The sequence below is a fragment of the Nylanderia fulva genome, unplaced genomic scaffold, assembly GCF_048542155.1.
Source record: "Nylanderia fulva isolate GAGA-0341 unplaced genomic scaffold, ASM4854215v1 Scaffold120, whole genome shotgun sequence".
Taxonomy (NCBI): Eukaryota; Metazoa; Arthropoda; class Insecta; order Hymenoptera; family Formicidae; genus Nylanderia; species Nylanderia fulva.
Window position 1 is genome coordinate 202,672 of NW_028189410.1, and position 21,503 is coordinate 224,174.

The following is a 21,503-nucleotide window of genomic DNA, read 5'->3' on the forward strand; positions in this document are numbered from 1 at the left end:
GTGCGGTCGGCCCCGACATGGCAATAAACAATTACTTAAGGCACTGTTACGCGCCCGGCACACCCACGCATTAGCCGGAGTAGAATGCCGCACCCATCCCGTGATCCGCGTGGGTTGGGCTCGGTTCTTCCATTAGTATATATACATACGTATATATGTATATATGTCCCATCTCTCTTACGCGAGAGAATAAGTGCGTGTTTGTCGCTACAGCCCCGTGATCACGTGTCCCTTCGAGATTATGTTGGAGGTACGCGATGATGCGCCACACTCTCTGTGCTCTTTTCCCTTCCTCTCCGTTGCATTTCCGAGGATTATATCATCGCGTGCAAGGTATCGTTGCGAAGCTTCCACCGATGACGGATCACCGGTCGGTGATAATAGTTGGTTGTCAAATCTGGTGCTGCGAGCGTATAGGTTGGGTTAGGGGATTTTCTTGGGTGCGACTAGGTCAGTTTTTCAATAGAATGATTTCGAGATATTGTCTCAATTATTTGTTATTTATCTTGTCATATTAAATTCTTCAACATTTGCGAACTTCAGTTTCATTGGCCTCTACATGAATAGTCTCTAATTTTGATTGTTCGGCAGAATTAACAGTGAATGAATTTTTTATACGAAGAAAAATTTATCTTACTATAACTAAAATTGTCAAAACTCCCTGATGACAGATCATCATCAATTATTCATTATTTATCATTATATTGATAAATCTCTTAACATTTACGATCTTAAAGCTCCAATTTTATTGGCTTTTACATGAATAGTCTCTAATTCTGATTGTATCACAGAAATAACAGTAAATAACGAGTTCTCCGGTCGGATCACCGGTCGGTGATAATAGTTGGTTGTCAAATCTGGCGCTGCGAGCGTATAGGTTGGGTTAGGGGATTTTCTTGGGTGCGACTAGGTCAGTTTTTCAATAGAATGATTTCGAGATATTGTCTCAATTATTTGTTATTTATCTTGTCATATTAAATTCTTCAACATTTGCGAACTTCAGTTTCATTGGCCTCTACATGAATAGTCTCTAATTTTGATTGTTCGGCAGAACTAACAGTGAATGAATTTTTTATACGAAGAAAAATTTATCTTACTATAACTAAAATTGTCAAAACTCCCTGATGACAGATCATCATCAATATTATTCATTATTTATCATTATATTAATAAATCTCTTAACATTTACGATCTTAAAGCTCCAATTTTATTGGCTTTTACATAAATAGTCTCTAATTCTGATTGTATCACAGAAATAACAATGAATAACGAGTTCTTGACACAAAAAAAAATTTATCTCGCCAATTAAAATTGTTAAGAAGAAAATATATAAAATCATATAATTTTATTGTTAAAATTTTTATATGTTTAAAACTATTTAATCATGTAGAAAAGGAAACTAGGGCAAACCAAGAAAAATTTCCAACATTTTCGAGAGCGAGAATGCTCGAGGACATCTCGAAAAAGAGACTACTGTGGTCGGAAACCAGGACATCTGGTCACCCTATCTGTGAGCGTGCAAATTTTATCGCCTCGCATTTAGATCTTCCATTATAGAGGAATAATGAAGCTATTTCAGAGTGAGTGGTTTTTTACTATCGTATTTTCATCCCAAGCAAATAATTTTCATGATCATTTTTCGAATGTACGTGTTTTTCGATGATAATAATAATTTACGAAAAGTAAAAAAATAGAATGAAAAGGTTGCTCTAAAATAATCGTGCTTTTGCTAGCAAAAAGAGATTTTACATAATACTTTCAAACTTCTGCTCTTATCAGAGCATATTGAAATATACAATAGAACTTTTGCGCGATATAATAAAGTATACAAATCTAATACACACAAAAAATATTAATACGAATTATAATATCGTATATATAGAATCATAGAATGGTAGATTTAATGAAGAATAATCTTATGTTTATATATACATATAATATATAATTTACTTGCGCAATCTAATTAAATATCTCATGAGATCTATCATCATGCGCCTGATTTTCACGTGGAAACGTGCGGTTGACACGTATTAAATTTATCAGCAGCCCGTATATCGAAGCAAGTGGGAGAGAGAGAGAAATGTCGGTCGGGGGTTGCTCGCTCATAACGCACGAGCCGATATGACGTGAGTTTGTTTTACGTCAAATCGGCATCGTCAAAAGAGCAAATGTCACGCGTATTTCCACCACATAATTCACGCGGCGCGTAAAGTTTCCTATCGAAATTGGTTATTACGGCGTGCGAATTATTTATCGAATAGTCCGCCATCACATCTTTTTCCTTGTCCTAAATGTACGGGTCGGATTTTATATGGAAATTCTCATTGTACGAGGCCAGTTAAATTCATTTTATGCAATTTGCTTCAATATAGAACTCAAACTGCTGAATTCCCCGCCGTCTGTTTTGTCACATCTAGATTCGTCTAAAATTGAGGATAATATCAAGCTTAAATACTGTAAAATTGCAATCTTTATTTTTTCCGCATTTTTAATCCGCGAGATAAATTTTCTCATCGTACTAAAAATCGATATGTTATTTCTCTTGGACAATTGGAGACTAATTTACATATAGAAGTTAATGAAATTGAAGCTTTAAGATTGTGAGCGTCAGAATAATGATGAATTGAGGTAATATCAAGTAGCTCGGATACTGTGAAATTTTAATCTCTAATTTTTACATATTTTTCTACATTTTTAATTCGCGAGATAAATTTTCCTTCGCGTGAAAAAACTTCTCGTTATGCATTGTCATTTTTCTTAAACTACAATCAGATTTAGAGAGACAAATCCACGTTTTCAGAAGCCAACTAAAACTGAAGCTTCGCGAATGTTAAGAGATTCGTCAGAATAATGATAAATTTGCTCCGGATTGAAGTAATATCGAGCAGCGAATATTGTAAAAGTTCAATCTTGATTTTACATATTTCTCGGCATTTTCAATTCGCGAGATAAATTTTCTCCTCCGTGTGAAAAATCCCTTAATACGCGCTGGCATTTTCTTCCAACAAATATAATTAGAAGCTAATAAAAAATTCGCATTAAAAAAGAGTGAATCTTCGAAATCTCAGATATCAAAAAATTTGGCAAAATATAATTTTAATATTTATTGCATTAAATGAGAAAAGACGACAAAAATGATTGTGTCTTAAACTTGGAGAAGTCATCATGGCTGCCCATGATTACAATTAATACTCTCGCATGTTCCATCAACAACTTCGCGTTTCTACTCATCTTGACCACGAATGGATCGCATTTCCTTACGATTACGGTCGAACTCTGCGAAATTTTGTCTGCACGATTATTTCCGAAAACTAGATGTGAAAAAGAAAGAAAAGTGCGTCGGGACGTGACCGCCGGAAGGCGCCAAGTCGATACATTTTCGCCCGTCTGTGTCGAGCCAGTCACTTCTCGAGAGCGAGCGAGAGAGAAAGAGAGCGATTGTCGAGTTCGCCCCTCTCGGAACAGTGGACAATCGCTGTGGGCGAGGGCTGCCCGTTACACGCTTACATGCCCACGGAGGATATACACGCGCCATTGACCATCCTTCGAGTTGCCATCATATTAGAATCAATATTTGAGCCCGTGTACAAAAAATCAAATCGAGTTATTTTAAATTCCCGCGCGCGCGCAATTCGAAATGTGACATTTAAAATGCGCGCGAAATTCGAATTCAATTATTCTCCATTCCGATATTGACATATACATAACAATCCTAACTTGTCGAAATGTAAATAAAACATAAAGTAAAAAATTCATATAGTTTACAGATACTTATTATATTTATGCATTTTATGAAACCTTCTAGTATTCTCAGCCTAGTAGTCAAAGGTTAAAAAAAAAAAATTCGATGGACTGCGGTGACGCAACGTCGCTCTGGCTTACATACGTAAAAAAATAAAAATAAAAAAAAGATCGAGTAAAAACACGCGGCATAATAAAGTGTTGGAATTTCGCCAGTAGAGATAACGGCGCTAAAATACGGAGGTCCGAATATCAGGACGCGTTTTGTGCGCAATATACACCTGCTCTTCTCTCGGCATATTAATGAGAGGCACTCTCTGTCGTGAATCACGTAAGTGCGCACAAGTTACCAAGTGCCAACGAGCTCGAGTGCCCGGCTATAGATCGCGGACAATATGCATAATGTAGCATCGTGACGCGCGAATGTATCTACATTTCATTTTGCGCGTCGAATTGAGACGTCCCCGCGCTATAATTTAACCGGCTAACTTTTGCGACGAAGCGCATAAATTTCGATGGACTGGACGTTCGTCGTCCGCGCAAACTGACAGTCAGCTGATTTTGTTGCCTCGTTAAAGCAATGAATTTTTATAGTAAATATATTGAATCTGTGCATTAAAACAGGGGAGACGTGGGATTAAAATTGTAAAAAATAGATAAATTAAAAGCGGCAGAAAATAGAAGAATATGCTTCTATAGAAACAATTAATTAAAGTTTTTAATTAATTTAAATTATTTTAATTTTCCTTCTTATTTTCAAATCAGACTATGGACACGATGGGATAAGCATAAATGAAGATTCCAGAACAGTTGTTTCGAATATGTTTACAATTAATTATCAAAAAGTGTCTTCAATTTTATAAAAAATATTTTTTAAAATAAAATCTTACTGATTATATCTAAGAACAATAACCTACAATTTTATTAAAAATTTTATTTCTTTTTACTTGAAAATTCTTTTATTTCTTATTCTTCACCTCGATAAAAAATTCAGATCATAATGTAAATAGAGAAACAGTTTAATTCTTCCTGCTCACAGATCTGCAATAGATTTGAAGTAGGTAGTTTACGATTCAAAATATATGTATTTCTATCTTTTTTGTTACAAATTAGTATATTGAGTTATCCTGAAATCACCCTATATATGTGCCTATAGTATTTAATAATAATATACTCCGTAATTTAATTTCAATTACAGCAATCATCATAAAAATATTATTAAAAATGATCAGATGCTTTCTTCGTTAGAGCACCATTTTTTCCTGCCATGCTCATCCAACGATCGATTTGTCCGAGAGAGAATAGCTATATAGCTGTCGATAATTCCGTCCTTACAATGGACACGGCAAACGCGCAGTATAACGAATGATATGTATCAACGAGAATATTTTGAGACACTTATTTCGCGGACGATTTCACGGACGATCGCATTGGCACTGGCATTAGTATATCGATAATAGGGGAGTCCTTGTCGCGCGTTCGTCTCTTCCCTCTATTCTCTCTAGACCCACGTCTCACCGTTCGTTTCTCGCGAGGGAGTGCCAGGAAACGCCGCTATTAGCCGCCCGTAACTCTAGCCTCGTCCGTCCAAGGATAATTGCGCGAGTTAATGGCTCCTTTTTTTCCATGCTTCGGCTCGTGCATACGAAGCGCGAGGAATCCTATCGAAAGACGCGTTGCAAATTCAAAATGTCCCAAATTTTTATTTATCTGCCCGGGCAATTTTTTTATTTCGAAGATCTACTCAAATTCTAAGAAATTGTTAAGAAATAAAAATTGTGTTTGCACAGTTGAAAAATTTCTGTTAAATTTAACAGATATCACATGTATCAAACGATCCACAGAAATTTTTGTATTAATCTAACATAATACGGATATGTTAAATATGGAGACACAAATACTGTGTTAATATTTTGATACAAAATAAATGCAAAACTTCAAGTAATTTAAAATAAATTTTGTGTAAAATTAACATAGTTTTAATGTAAAAATAAACTAAAACTATGTTAATTTTAGATTTTATCATCCCTATTTATAAAATAAAAAATCAACATTTTTTTTTGTAAATAACAGATAAATATTGTCACTAATAAAACATATTTATTGTGTAAAATTAAAAATATATGCAGATTGTGTTATTTTTACATCTTTTTTCAGTTGTTTTAATTTAATATTTAAGTTCAATTAACACAACAGTAATATGTTAAATTGACACATAAATATGTTAAATATTTATCACAAAAATTTTAACGAAGACCATTTTTAACAAGAAAACACAAATTTTCCTACTGTGCAATTTAGAGGAAACGTGTGAATATAATTCTAAATAATTTCTCTTCCTTCTCTTTCTCTTTCGCGATGTCAAGCATCTTATGAATGCGATTATAGACGCTACATTTATTGAATGTATGCGTTAATGAGCGACGGTACTAATGAAACGCGAGAATTAACATTACGTCATTTAGCAAATGGTAGATCGCCTGCTATACCTGTATATTTGATAACGCAGGTAATCCTGCGAGCTTTGCCCATCACCTGTTTACGTAATGGCATCATTACGTAAAATGGATTACAGATATGATTATACAAACGTATCTTTTGAAAGATTAAACGAATGCATAATATTATTAGTTTCTATTTACAATAATTAATTTAATATTAAAAAGTATCAAAAAAAGTAATGAGAGAGCATTGATATATATCCTACATATTTCAAGATCGGAGTTTCTTTTAAGGGGATGCCGGAGAGACGGCCGAACTCCGATAGGTTAGCACCACACATATCTAAACATATGCACGTATACACATATACACATGATAGGTTAGCACCACACATGTCTAAACATATGTACGTATACAACACATATGCGTGAAAATTTTCTGCACCGTTTTCTTATTTATTAGGCTTTTAAACTTATATCTAAAAATATACTAATACTTCTTCATTCAATTTCTAGTCGGAACCTATCTTATTTTGTACGTACAAACAGCAGAACTTTTAATTAAACAATTATTTTTTTCGACCTGACGACAGAAGTCGATAAAGAAATTTTAGTTTTTAAATTTTTTCTTGTTTTTAACATAAAATCAGTAGATTCCCACTTTGTTTCTGTACGTGTTTTAATTGTGGAAAAGCATTTATTATTTTATTAAACCAATAAAAAGATTTCGGTGCAGAAAAATCTATAATCATCTGATCGATAAAACAGACATCCGGCATCCTTTTAAGAGGATCCTGAGCGCCGTCCTGTTTTATCGATAAAATACAATTTTTGTGCACCCTTTCCTTTTCATTAGTTGAGTAGAATAATAAATGCTCTTCTACGATTAAAAAATATATAAAAACAAAGCGTAAACCTACCGATTTTATGTTAAAAATCAAAAAATTTTTTAAATTAAAAAACTAAATTTTTTTTTGGTAGGTTCGCACTATGTATATACTTATTAAAAATATTCATTATTCTATTCAATCAATAAAAAGAAAAGAGTGCCCAAAAATAATGTTTTATCAATAAAACAGGACACCGTTTAGAATTCCCTTCCATAACAACACACATATACCCAAGATATTCAGAGAACATCTTGAGAATGTTCAAATATTCTCTGGATCGATAAAATCGATAAAAAAACGAAATTTTTGAAATCAAAATTATTGTCAATAAAGATTAAAATTATATGACAGATGTAAAATGAATTTAGATAAAAAAACATGTACCGAATTAAAAGAAAATTAGATTTACTATTTCTGTAGTATGACATAATATTGCGATTAACGTTTTAAGATACGGTAGAAATGTAACACGATAAGGATAATGGATATTAGCATAACGGAAAAGCAAACGGGAAAATTATAGCTAATATCTATATGTATACACACACACATATATGTATAAATGTAGCCAAATAAAGGGGAAGAGGTGGAAGAGAGAAAGTGGGGTTAATGCGGTTTAGATTAGTTACCGAATCTGATACCATCCAATTGGCCGCAATTGTATAAATACATAAAGGACCCGGAAGCGAGAAAGAGAGAGAGAGAGAGAGAGAGAGAGAGAGAGGGGTAGGAGAGAGAGAGAGAGAGAGAGAGAGAGATAGGATAGCGAGCTATGCTAGTAGCGAGGCTATAGAGAGCGATAGCTGTCGTCTCTCGTGGTCTCTATCTCTCTCGCTGTCTGCTTCTCTCTCTCTCTCTCTCTCTCTCTCCTCTCTCTCTCTCTCTCTCTCTCTCTCTCTCTCTCTCTCTCTCTCTCTCTCTCTCTCTCTCTCTCTCTCTCTCTCTCTCTCTCTCTCTCTCTCTCTCTCTCTCTCTCTCTCTCTCTCTCGTCTCGGCTCTCTCTCTCTCTCGTCTCTCTCTCTCGCTCTCTCTCTCTGGTCGCTCTCTGTGTTGTTGAGAGAAGTATCTCGGGCTGCCCGTTTGCAGCAGCAACCCCCTTCGGATTACGATTCTCGATGGTCTCGTTAGCAAAGATCTTCGGATTATGGAAGGCTCTGATTGGAGTGCCGCGGCTACAAGCTGGAGCGAAGCCTCATGTAACCATCCGCCCAGAACCGGTCATCGTATTACCATATAGATTCGCGTCGATCGTTATACGCGCAATTCCCCGAATCTACGAATGTAGTAATCGTAATAACGCGTCCCAATCATCCGTTTAATCCGCCGTCAAAAAATTCGGACTTTTAATGATCAAGTTCAATCGAGCGGCTAAACGAGATAAAAAAAATATATATATATATATATATATACGAAATATACACACGTTGCATGTAGAAATCGGATAGATTTGTCCAATTATTTGTCGGGTGTATCCGCCGACAAATTGATAGATTTAAACAGTTTTCTAACAAAATCGAATGTAAATGTTAATTGCAATTTTTTCGTGTTTATTTGAAATGAAAATATTCTGAAACACAAAACAATTTTAAAACGACACTTATTAGGATCATCTTGGTGCACTGATAAATATTTCTAAATTAATGTGCGTATTTTGTTTATTTCTGAAAGGATAAAAATCGTATTTATAGCTCTTTAATTCTACTGATTATATTTATATTATATTCAAAGATGTGTGTGAATTATTTATTAATTTGTTGAAAATTTTATTAAATAAATGTATTGGATTTAAATCTATTTAAAAATTTAATTTTTCAAATTGCTTTTAACAGACGGAAATGAGCAATTGCTTTTAGCAGCCAGAAATTGTGCTTCTTCATAACTATATATAAATTTTTATTTATGGAAATATAGAAAGTTAAGTAAATAAATTAAAATAATTAATACAAGGAGTTATAAAAGAATATAATGTATTATAAATTATAACTAAATAAATTTAATTAATTGTACTTTTATCAGGGTTTATTAAATATTTTTTATTTAAAAGATTCTCGAAAAATGAAGAGTTAAGAGAGTGGTGTTAAAATTAGTATAAAAATTATTTTAAATAACTATTTAGAAAGATGCTTTAGTCAATTTTTATCGCATCCAGTTTTTTCTTATAAATTGAATTTAGATATAAATTTTGATAATATTGTGTAATTATTTAAAAATTTATAAAAATTTATAAAAAACGTTAATAAAATGATCTATAAATTATTTTTAAAGTTTTTAAAATAAATTAATAAATAGAGGAATTCTAGTTTTAATTTCAGATTTTTAATTCCACTAACATAACGTTCAAGATACAAACTCCGTTAATTGCAATTATAATTTCGATAGTAATAAGGTCGAATTGTAAGATGATTTTCCTTGCTGGATGCACGAACACAGTTTTCGATCTTCGAATCATTTATCGCAAACGAGGTCTCTGAAGGTAAGAAATTTTACTTTAATTGATAATCGTGTTTCCCCGGAGTATTCCGCCTCTCGTACCGCCCGATAGAACATTATTTAACTCACTTTAATTAGTTCCCATCTCGATTCGCGCTCTTAAATCGCGCTTTGCGAACTCCACTTAATTCGTGTATGGCGGATTGCGAGTTTAGGGAGTGATGAGAAGAATCGATTAGAGAGAAGAGAGGGAAAGAGAAAGGATATTAAATTGTGGAGGTGGTTGACTTTTGTTCTTTCGTGACAGCGCACGCATTCGTCTGAAGTATAACCCTCGGACATAACCGGGGAAATCACTTGGAAAATCCTCAATGAATTCGCAATGAACTCGTGGTCGGCCCCGCATGTTCATACATTACGACACCCTGGAGTTGTCAACCGCTCACGTTTCTTCGCAGCGTTCTCTTTCCTCGCTCTCTCGTTTCCGTTCCTCGTCATCTTTTCATCCTCTGACGCGCGTTACGCTTTACGTCATCCCTTGGATTCTCCTTCTCCCTTATCCTCATTCTTCGCTAATAATTCCGAAATAATTGGCAGAGTTGTTATAACTAGTGATGGGATTAAGTATCTTACAAGTAGGTCAAATTTGTTCGCGTGGTTTCGAACTCTTTAGGATTACTTTGAAAAAAAGAAACAGTACTTTCAGGTAGACTCGAACATGGACGAGATTAGTTCGACCTTTTTATAGGTACTTCGAAAAACGAGAGCAGTACTTCCAAGTACATCCCAACTTGGATCAAGTATGTTCGACTTTTTAGGAGTACTTAGGAAAAAAGGAGGAGAATAAGTAAAGTATGAGTGTATGAGATAAGAGAAGAGTATAGGTGCACATGTGTAATAAAAGTATTATAAGTAGATTTTTTAGTCTACAACTCGAGTACTACTCATAAAAGATTCAATTATTTATGAGCGCTACTCATAAAAGATTCGATTCTTAAGAAACGCTACTCATAAAAGATTCGATTTTTTATGAGCGCTACTCATAAATGATTCAATTATTTATGAGCGCTACTCACAAAAGATTCAATTCTTTATGAGCGTTACTCATAAAAGGTTCGATTCTTTATGAGCACTACTCGTAAAATATTCGATTCTTTATGAGCGCTACTCATAAAAGATTCGATTCTTTATGAGTGCTACTTAAAAAATGAGTCAATTTTTTATGAGTGCAACTCATAAAGGATTCTTTATGAGCGCTACTCATAAAAGATTCGATTCTTTATAAACACTAATAATAAAAGATTCGATTCTTTATGAGCGCTACTCATAAAAGATTCGATTCTTTATGAGCGCTATTCATAAAAGATTCGATTCTTTATGAGCAACTCATAAAAGATTCAATTTTTTATAGAAAATATAAATACTATTATAAGTACGATTAAGTACTTATAAGTACTATTTCAACATTTGCAGATACTCGATTTAAAATTCAAATTATTTTTGTGGTACTGTACCAACGATTTGTGCCTTGAACACACTTTTTAAGTTTGGATAAAAAATTAATTTTATTTGCTTTAATATGTATCTCAAATATAATCTACATTCGATTACTTCGCAAATATAATATATGAAATATTATTTCTTATAGATATTATTTAAATCCTAAAAAATGAAACTTGATTCGACTCAAATTTTTAATTATATATAGAACTTGATCCTTCGTTATAATATAAATATTTTAAAAATCAATATAGAAAAGCGTAATTTTGAATTTTGTAAACAATATATATTTGTGATTCAGATTTCATGAAAACACAAAATCGATATCGTTAAAATAACATATTCAAGGTACTCAGAGTACTCGCATTCTCTTCAGCGATTGTATTAATTTCTAACGAGACTTATACAAATGCGCGCAAGTTTGAATGTATTAAAGCCGCCAAACAAATTAGAGCGAACATGATTTGTCAAACGTGCGATCCTCTGTTTGTCGCGGAAAAATATTTTCAACTGGATACTTGAAGAGAATGTTTGCGAAACGTTGCTGCTGTCTTCACCGAGATGACGACGAAGAATATTGCGCAGAATTACGAGAACAAGTGATTGCGCAAATTCTTGCGAAAGTATAACATCAACATTGTATCCCGTTGGGTGGAAATATTACAAAAGTATTTTGTAATACTATTTAATAAAGCTGGAAGTATTCTTTTAATATATTTGTATCTCTAAAAATATTAATTATTTTAGTCTATACGAATGTATATTTAAAATATTTAACGAAAAATATTTTACAAGTAATACTTGATACCAAGCAATTAAATTCAATATATGTATATTAATTATATATAATTCAATATATTAATTTATATTTTATTTAATATATGAATATTTATATAAATATTAAATACAAATTAAGCGTTAAATATGAAATATACATATATATTAATATATTAAATTAAATATATGTATATATTATAATATGTATTAAATTATATATGTAATCATATTAAATTTATTTATATAAAACTTGTAGCAAAAACTGCATATATTTTCCAGCTATTTATATGACTAAAAAATTAAAAGAAAAACCTTGTGATATGAAACGATACACTTTTTTTCGAGCATATACATTTTTATATAAATTCTGTTTTTCTCTCGTCTCGACATCTTGTAAATCTGTCTCGCAAGTACTTGGCACATATTACGCGACACGCCATGTATAGCACATAGTTGACTACGTGCTCGATATAAAAGTTTCCTTCGGAAGCTCGCCTCTCTCTCTTTCTCCCGTATCTTTTTCCACGCCGGAGTTCGGGCTCTCATATCTTCTCGTTACCATATCCATGCTTCCGCGCGCTTTCCACCTTATATTCGGCCGCGTGCGGCCTCTCTTTCTCTCTCTCTCTCTCTCTCTTTTCGCCCCCGTCACGAACGACGTCGTTAATCACTACCTATTTTAATACGATCCGGCGGCGCGTTACGCCTACGATCGAAGGCATTACTATTAATGCTTGATCACGCGGGCGCCGGCTGAAAATCATTTTTCTAAAGCGCCGAACGTGCACGATCGGTTATAAGGGTTGCCTGTCTGTGCCTCCTCTCTCTCCCTATGCGATCGTTAGTCTAAATCGAGATTTACATTGATCGAGGATAGAAGGCCATTGTGTGCGCCTGATAGTAATTGATATGCCCGGCTTTCGCATGCTAATCAAGCTGTTCGCGTTCACGGCGATTGGCATAAGACGATGTCTGATCGTGAATCCGTTCCATTGTGGTTGTAAGTCAATAATGTGAAGCATTTCTTTTTTTATTAATTCTCTCAGTCAGTTATATATTCGGTGTTGATTAAAATCGACGTATTCCGCATCGGTTGTTTTAATTTTTAATATATATGTATATATATATATATAAATAGTATATTGTGTATCAAGTACGGAAAGTTGACAATTGGTCACGAGTGCGGGGAATGGACGCACGAGCCGAAGGCGACTGAACAATTGTCAATCCGCACGTGATACACATATTATTTTGTATTACAAGTGCAGGCAAAGTGGCTTTGTGCGCGTTTTCTGTGCGCGAGGTGGCCAATCACACGCCGCCATCTTGCGGCGGCACGATGCGGGAATAGCCGTGTTCAAAGTCATTGCCCACGGCTTCAGCCGTAGGCAATGGCTTTAAACGCGGCTTATTCACTCATCGCGTCGCCGCTAGATGGCGGCGTGGGAAATTGGCCGCTTTCCGCACAGAAAACACGCACACAAAGTGCCACTTTGCCTGCACGTGTAATACAAAAGAATTTTTGTGAAATTTTTAGTTTGACCGATATCCATTAAATATAGTAAATACAGCTGTATTACCTGAACGACAAGTCTAAAAGAATTAAAAATGCAGAAAATATATACGTCACACAATATATACCATGTTCGTTTATAAGCCAATATTCCCAATTTGATTACATAAAATTGTAATCAATCCTGAATTATATGATGTACAATTCTGAGAAAAAATTAAACCTAAACTATTCCACTTAAATAAAATTCTAATTAAATTTTGATTAATTACTATCAAAGAAATTATTATATAAACAAGTAAAATTTCTAATTTAATAAGTTGATCCAAAAAATCTCTCTTCTTACATAAACAATTCTATATAATATTAATGGATGAAATTAATATAACAACTCTAATAAACAAAGATGAACTTAATAAATTAAAATAAAAAAATTCCACACAAATCAAATAATAATTCACATTCGTTATATTATAACCGCCTTACCTAATAAATAATAACAATAATAATTCATAAAAAATAATAAAAATAAATATCACTTATATTACAAATATTAAATTATTAATTATTTAAGATAATGTAATATTTTATATTACATTTTACATTAATTGCGCAATATTAATATAAAATTTTAATATCGTTCCTCCTCTTTTTTCACAGGAACGAATTTATTTTTGGAATATGTACGAACTACATCGGGCTTTATCGTCCACGAGAGAAGTGTTCGCGCCCTAAACGCCTGTATATAAATTACAACATCCATAAATTACATTCTTGGAGATACGTGACGAATCACGATGGGTCCTCGCAGGATTCCGGCGGGAAGGATACACGCATAATTTCGAACCGAACGCGTCACCACTCGTTGATCACCCCTTTAGAAAGGAGTGGCGAGCAGCGGAGTCGTCGACGAACGAACGGACGGCTATTCCGGTTAAGAACGTTTCACGGTATGTAGTATATATACACCTATATATACATATATATATATATATATATATATATATATATGTTGATTTATGCCGATATACCTCGAAGAAGAAGAGCGGAAGGATGGCGGACGCGCAAATTGAACGAGCGTTTAGCGACGCTTCGCCGAGCGTGGCCGACTCCTCGGCAGGGTCATGTCAATATTTAAATTAATCCTCGGCTTGGTCTCGCACCGCGCCTTTCGGCTCTCCTCACCCTCGAAATTATCGTCTCCGTCATCGCGTCCATTTTCCTCTTTTTCTGTTTTTTTTCCCCTCTTTATCCTTCGCGTTTTTTCTCTCGCCCAAGAGGATCACCGCTTCCGCAGCATTTTCCATTTTCCTCACGACACCGACATCGACTTTTACGCCGTCGCTGAAACGGATTCGCCATCGTGTGATTAACTTCGCGCCCTCCGCGATCTTTCTTTTTCCTCTTTCCCGCGATCAATCGGAAATGTATGATTGCAACGTGATGACGGTGACCGTGGTTCGGTTTTTTCCCCTTATAATGTGCATCGAATTTAAAAGGGCAGAAACGCGAAGGGACAAAAATCTTTAGCCTCTCCTAGACTTTTCCTACATCCCCTTTCCATGTCGACATCAACTTCTACCATCTGCGAGAATTAGTTCCATATGTTTTATTCGTATACTCTTTCTCGGTGAAAATTAATATATTTCAATAAAAATAAAATAAAGATCGAAACATTCCAAAAAATCAGCACATATAAGACATCTTTTAGATATCATACCATAAGACTTCTCTTAAAGATGTCTTATGTCCCAATTTTGAATATGATGCTATCTGGGCTAATATATAATTTGATATGTGATAAAAAAGAGACAATAAAAGCTAAGATAAATTAACAAGAGCTTATAAAAGTCAAATACGAGGATTAATAAGAGCCAAAAATGCGAATAAAAAACTTTTAAATAATTTTAGGCACTAATTTAAAAATTAAACCGTTTCAGTTCCACTTCGGGTCATCTTCAGTAATTATACAAATAAAAAATAAAGAACTAAAAATTAATATATTTTAATTAACATATTTTAAAATCAAATAAAAAATACATTTATATGAGCTCAGAAGCTATTAAAATGATCATATGTTCACTTTTTTAAAATTTCTTGATTTTAGTAGCAAAACACTAATCACGTATATTAAAAGTGAAAAATTTATAAAAAATATTATCGATCAGAATCGTTTTCTGAAAAACTTTTCTTTCGAATAAAACTGCTGTTTCAACAATTTCATTCATTGTTGTCTCTCTCTCTCTCTCTCTCTCTCTCTCTCTTTCTTTTTGTAGATAATACTTGTCATAGATAGTTTATTGCAATACAAAGTTATAGATTTACGTTTGGATCATGTTAGCATGTGTACCGATTTAATGTATCGAGTCGATACATAAAGTTTCCTCTGAAGTAGAATTTGTCAACGAAACTGGACCGAGAGGAAATGCGGGTAATTTCGAAAACTGCAAAAGTTTAACGATAAATTTTTGAAAGTACCGAACGCGCAGGACCGCGTTAAGAAGCAATGCATTAAGTTCGACGTATTCGATTACAGAGCTTGCTGCAAACGTTGGAGAAGTTTCCGCGGCGATTTTCACTTAATGAGTCAGGTTTGAAACTGGATTAAACACGAGTTAAGGACGGATTATAAAGTTAGAATTAGGTTCGATCTACCTTATTACTGAAGATAGCGCGACCTTGCATATCGCAAAAAGGGACGGACAGTATATAAATATATAAATAACTGCATTTCTCCATTAGAAATGAGTTAAATAAATAAATAAATAGCAATAGTAATTAATTAATAATAAAATACAATGATAATGATAAAATAAATAAATAATTTATCAGAGAAACTTTTTGAAATATCATATACATATAAATATTAATATTCGCTAAATCTATCAAACTTACTCTGCTGTGATTAAAAAGATGAATTTTTCTACCTCTTCCCCTTCGAACTTTCCGTTTATTTTCACCAAATTTGCATTCGATTGATAACACACTTCGCAGTTTCGCGAAGCTTATTTTCTAAGCATAATTCGATAAGTTTCAAAACTTTTTTATAAGGTAATAATAAATCTCTCGATCGCATCTAATACATGTTATAATTGGATAGCCCAACCGCCTACGATGTACATCCTTATCGAAGTTGCTGAATAATTTTAGAAGTCTCGATCGAGATAGAGCCGGCATTTTTATATAATTCCGGTCAAGCCGATATTTCTCTACCTGCGATGCAATCAAAACACACGTCGGATTCGCCGCAACCGTGATAGATTCTATATAAACACGCGCGACTTCGCTCGCCCGTCAATCGAATTCGCGCGCCGACCGAGAATCAAATTGCGTTCGCAGAGAGAATTTTTATCTCACTCCGCGCTTTTAATTTATCTCGTGCGATCAGTCGCAGTGTAGGTGAAAGATTATTTTCGATAGACACACTCTCTCTCTCTCGTTTGAAGAGACCGTGCTGCGATTGCAGTTGTTGTCGAAAATGGACGAGATAATGTTTCATTAGCGCTATTCCCTCGTCTCTCTTTACAAAAAGATAATTCTTAATATTTAGTGATGACTTAAGTGCAAGTAGGTTCAAATTTGTTTATATATATATAAATAAATTTGAACCTACTTGCACTTAAGTCTACTATATATATATATATATATATATATATATATATATATATATATATGATTTTGAAGTACTAATATATATATATGATTTTGAACTTTCTATGATTCGAAAAAAACCTACTTTCGAGTAAACATAAACCTAGGTTTGAACTCTCTAATTGTAAGTAAAACAAAGACAATTTTCAAGTATAATTTTGATCTTCCAAGTTCGAACTTGGATCAAGTATGTTCGAATATTTTATGAGTATTTAGGAGAAAATGAGTGTAATTGAATAGATGTGTGAATAGGATAGGAATAATGATGGGGTTAGAATCTTATAAGTAGGTTTAAATTGTTTGCATAGTTCTGAACTTTTTATAATTACTTCGAAAAAAAATTAATACTTTCAAGTAGACTCTAACCTGGACTATATAGGACTCTATAAACATCTCAAAAATAAAAGTTGTACTTGCAAATACATTCGAACCTGGATTAAATATGTTTGAATCTTTTATTTAAGAGAAAGTGGGGATAGGTAAATAATGTGCAAATAAGATGGAAAATGTGAGCGTATGTAAATGTAGGTATTATAGATTTTTTATCTTAGAGTTTGAATAAAGTACTTGCAAAAGATTCGATAGAAAGTACTTACAAGAACTCTTGAATCTTAAAAAATTTGATTATTAGTGGTAGCGGTGGAATCAAATTCAATATATTTAAAAATCCAAATCCAATAATCAAGTATCATTTTCTAAAATATTCAAATATTCGTAAAAAACAATATGTATTTCATATATTGCGAAGTAATCAATGATGGAACAATTATATTCGAATTTTAGATTAAATACCTGCAAAGTTCGGAATAGTATTTACAGAAGATAATCTATCTCTATTTTCTCATAAGTATTCAAATACTTATGAGAATACTTTAAGTATTTGAATACTTAAAAGAAAATAGAGATACATAAGTATTCGAATATTTATGAGAATACTTCAAGTATAAGTATTTGAATATTTATCAAAAATAGAGATACATAAGTATTTGAATACTTATAAAAAAAGAGATACATAAGTATTCAAACACTTATGAGAAAATAGAAATACATAAGTATTCGAATACTTATGAGAGAATAGATATATAAGTATTCGAATACTTATAAAAATACTTCAAGTATTTGAATACTTATGAGAAAATAGAGATACATAAGTATTCAAATACTCAAATATAAAAGGTTCGAAGACATCTTGATCTTTCCACTTGAAAATACTATTCTTTTTTTATTGTAATCACAAAAAATTCTAAACCATACAAAGAAATTCGAACCTATTTGTAAAGTACTCAATCCCATCACTAATTATTGGATTCAACTCGGATTTAGGTACATATTAAACTTGATCCTATTCCTATCGATAAAATTTTGAACTTTGTTAAGTAACATATAGTTTTAGCATTTTTTCTTGAAGTGCAAAAAAATAATTTCTTATCTACACAATATTATACTAATATAAAATATTTTACTACTATAAAATATTTTCTTTGAAAAAAATCCCAAAGGTAAAATAAATAACATCACACTCTTTGACTGGTTCTTTTTTCTACAAGCTTCTTTAACTAAAAGTATATTCCTTCAGAAACAAATCACATAAATCCCGATACTCTGCTGATGCAGAGTTTTGGCGAGGAAGTCTCGCTCGAACGAGCATCCACGCGGCGGGATGCGAAAATTAACGAAGGTGGAAAATTTCCTTCAGCGCGACGGCAGCTTAATTTCGAACGCGCGACTCGGCTTTAAAAAGACCGCTCGGGCAAATCGGTTGCTATTCATCCGAGAGATAATTTCGGGAAAATCGCTTGCATAGGTAGCACAAACTGCTTTAACGTTCGGCGGCGTTTGGTGCAATGTTGTTCACCGCCTCTATTGATCGAAGCTCACAGAGGCATAGAGTTACAGGCCACTGACGGCGACTATATCTCTTTCCTTGTCTCTCCTCACCTTGTTTCTCCTCCCTTTCTACCTCTTCCATCCTCTCTCTCTCTATCTCTCACCTTGTCAGCCACCGCACAGCTGACTCTCTCCATTCTAGTCTGTCGGCCGTTTTCTATCTCTTCCTCTCTCTCTTCCGCGAGCTGTCTCTTTCTGCGTATTTGGTCCTGAACTATCCGAATTCCATTTCCGTCCAATTACAATTCATCCCCGTTTCAAAGCGGCAGTCACGCCGCGTTCATTTCGCAAGCGCGCCAGAAGCAATCATTTCTTTTCTCCACACTTCAACATCCCACCTCTCTTTTCTCCCTTTTCACAGCCCGGTCACACTTCGCCTATCGCCTTCTTCTGGCCGTCTGCCCTGACTGGTCAGCGATGATGGATGCTCGTTTGAAATGGGAATCGAAAAAAAATTGTTATAGAAGGTGTTTCTTTAATATGGATTTTAACAGTCCCAAAAATAATTGTTCAAAGCAGTGTTCAATATACAGATGTTGTTATTAGACAACATTTTTATGTTGAAATTACTTTACAATGTTTTTTAATAGTCATATTTACTCAAATTTATTTTACTACAAGTTTGAAGATTTCTTTATCACTTTTTTACCTGGAGATTATTCGTAAACATCCTTTTTTTTATGGTGGAAACCCATCAGCACTACTGCGCGTTTGCTCATGATGTTTGTGCCATATATTATCGCTGGTATTGATTTTAGAGTATTATTTATATAAACATGAATAATTGTGTACGCTATAGACAATAATTTATCTAATTTTAATTGACTTACAATTGTTTTTTTGACAACATAGAATATTTTGGTCGAGTTTATGAGGATGAAAGATGATCTGTTTAATAAATATTAAAATAATCAGTAAAATAGTATTATAAGATAGTATGTTGTAATGAAGTTTATTTCTTTAAATAAATTTAACAATAAGTTAACAACAAAAAATTAATTAAAATGTTGTAGGCCTATCTTGCTGTTGCTTAACAGTTTTATAGTTTAATCAAGCTATTACATCATATATAATAAAAAATGTAATATAAAATATTATTGTATTTGTCAACAAAAATTAATATCAAAATTAGATTATCGTTAAAACAAATAAGACATTTTGAATAGACCCATCCTAGACTCGAAGCGATACTCCATCATCGACGATATTCTAAAATTATTTCCTGTATTTAATTAAAATTAGACACGGCATATTTTTGCGCACGCAGACACACAGATTGTGCACCTGTGTGAGACAAGATAAGAGAAGCATGACTAAAGTGAGAAGAGCGGGCAGTAGAGCGAAGTTTAAGGAGTTTCGGGTGTGCGAGGGTGAATCCTTGCCGAAGAAGAAAGTTCACCGGAGAGAGAAACGGTGAGAAATTAAGCAGATGCTCGACGTTGAACACCATAAGAGACATAGATTTTTTTTCTTTCAACTTCAGTAACGACATAAGTAACTGGATCTTCCACCCTCCATTGCGCCTCCTCGCTCACTCGCTCCTTTAGCTCCAAAGCGAGAGAACGAAGGTACTCTCGATACTTTTGCGAGGCGACGCTTCGGGCGTATCCATCCAGAAGAGAGACGTTGTTGAGCTATACGAGACTCCATTACTCTCATTAGACCCCGTGAAAGTGCCTTTTTTTATGCTCCGCTAGCTAATCTCCCGAAGATCGATAAGCTTTAAGACGAAACGCCTCTCTCGACGCCGTATAAATAAATAGCTATAAATAACTAATTAATTTTTTTTTAACGACGAGACGTCTCTTAATAATACGTTCATGAATATAAATCATCCCGATTAAATAAGAAAAATTGCGAGTGCTATAACTGTAACGAGAAAATATTTCATGCGAAAGTTGAAAGGTTTTGACGGGGAAAAAAAGTTGATAATTTTGAATTTTAACTAAGGTTATTTTTCACGGACGTTTGAATATTAACCTAAGTTTTTTAAAATGAAACTATTCTATTTTTTTTTTTATGTAAATCGGAATATCTGGCATAGTTTCATTTAAAAAAAACTTAGATTGATCATTAAATGAAAAATGATGTTAATTAGAATTTAAGATTATCAGATTTTTTTCCCCTCACAAAACCTTTTAAATTTTGCGATGAAATATTTTCTCGTTATACAGTCGTAGTTTCAGCAATATTCGACTGTATTAATTAAAATGGAATACCCTGTGTAATATTTTCTCGAAAGCTTTGATTCGATATATGTTGTTCTATGGCGCGATATTTTCCTTTGTATCCGTTGTTTGCGATGTTGTTGACGTTTCTTTGATCATTGTAGTTTTCGATGAGCGATTTGACAGTTATCGCCTCCAGCAACACCAGCAATCGTAATTATGATTGAATGAGAAATAGAAAAAAGACCGAATTCAAAACCGATTTTTGTCATAAAATTGATTAAAGGAATTTGAAGTAAGCCTTATTTCTTTACAAGACATTTTTTAAGATTAATAGAGACGCGATTTTAACCATGTTTATTCGTACCGTTTCTTAGATAATATTTTACAAAATAATTATAACAATATTTTACATAATAATTCACAAAAATATTCTTCTAATTAATTTTTAATACTGAAATAATATGCGATGTAAGATGACGATTTAATTTATCAAAAATTCGAG

At 33.4% G+C, this 21,503-nt stretch overlaps 2 long non-coding RNA genes across 4 annotated transcripts in view; one reads left to right on the plus strand and one right to left on the minus strand.

Annotated features, from left to right (window-relative positions):
* Positions 1-21,503, minus strand: part of LOC114930721 (uncharacterized) — a 230,877-nt gene that overhangs the window by 139,407 nt on the left and 69,967 nt on the right. The gene's annotated exons all lie outside the window — the stretch shown is intronic.
* LOC146724681 (uncharacterized) overlaps positions 1-21,503 on the plus strand; it is a 108,749-nt gene that overhangs the window by 85,112 nt on the left and 2,134 nt on the right. The window contains exon 2 of the long non-coding RNA XR_014923994.1: positions 13,953-14,242. This is a non-coding gene — a long non-coding RNA (uncharacterized LOC146724681). The remainder of the gene's footprint in view (positions 1-13,952; positions 14,243-21,503) is intronic.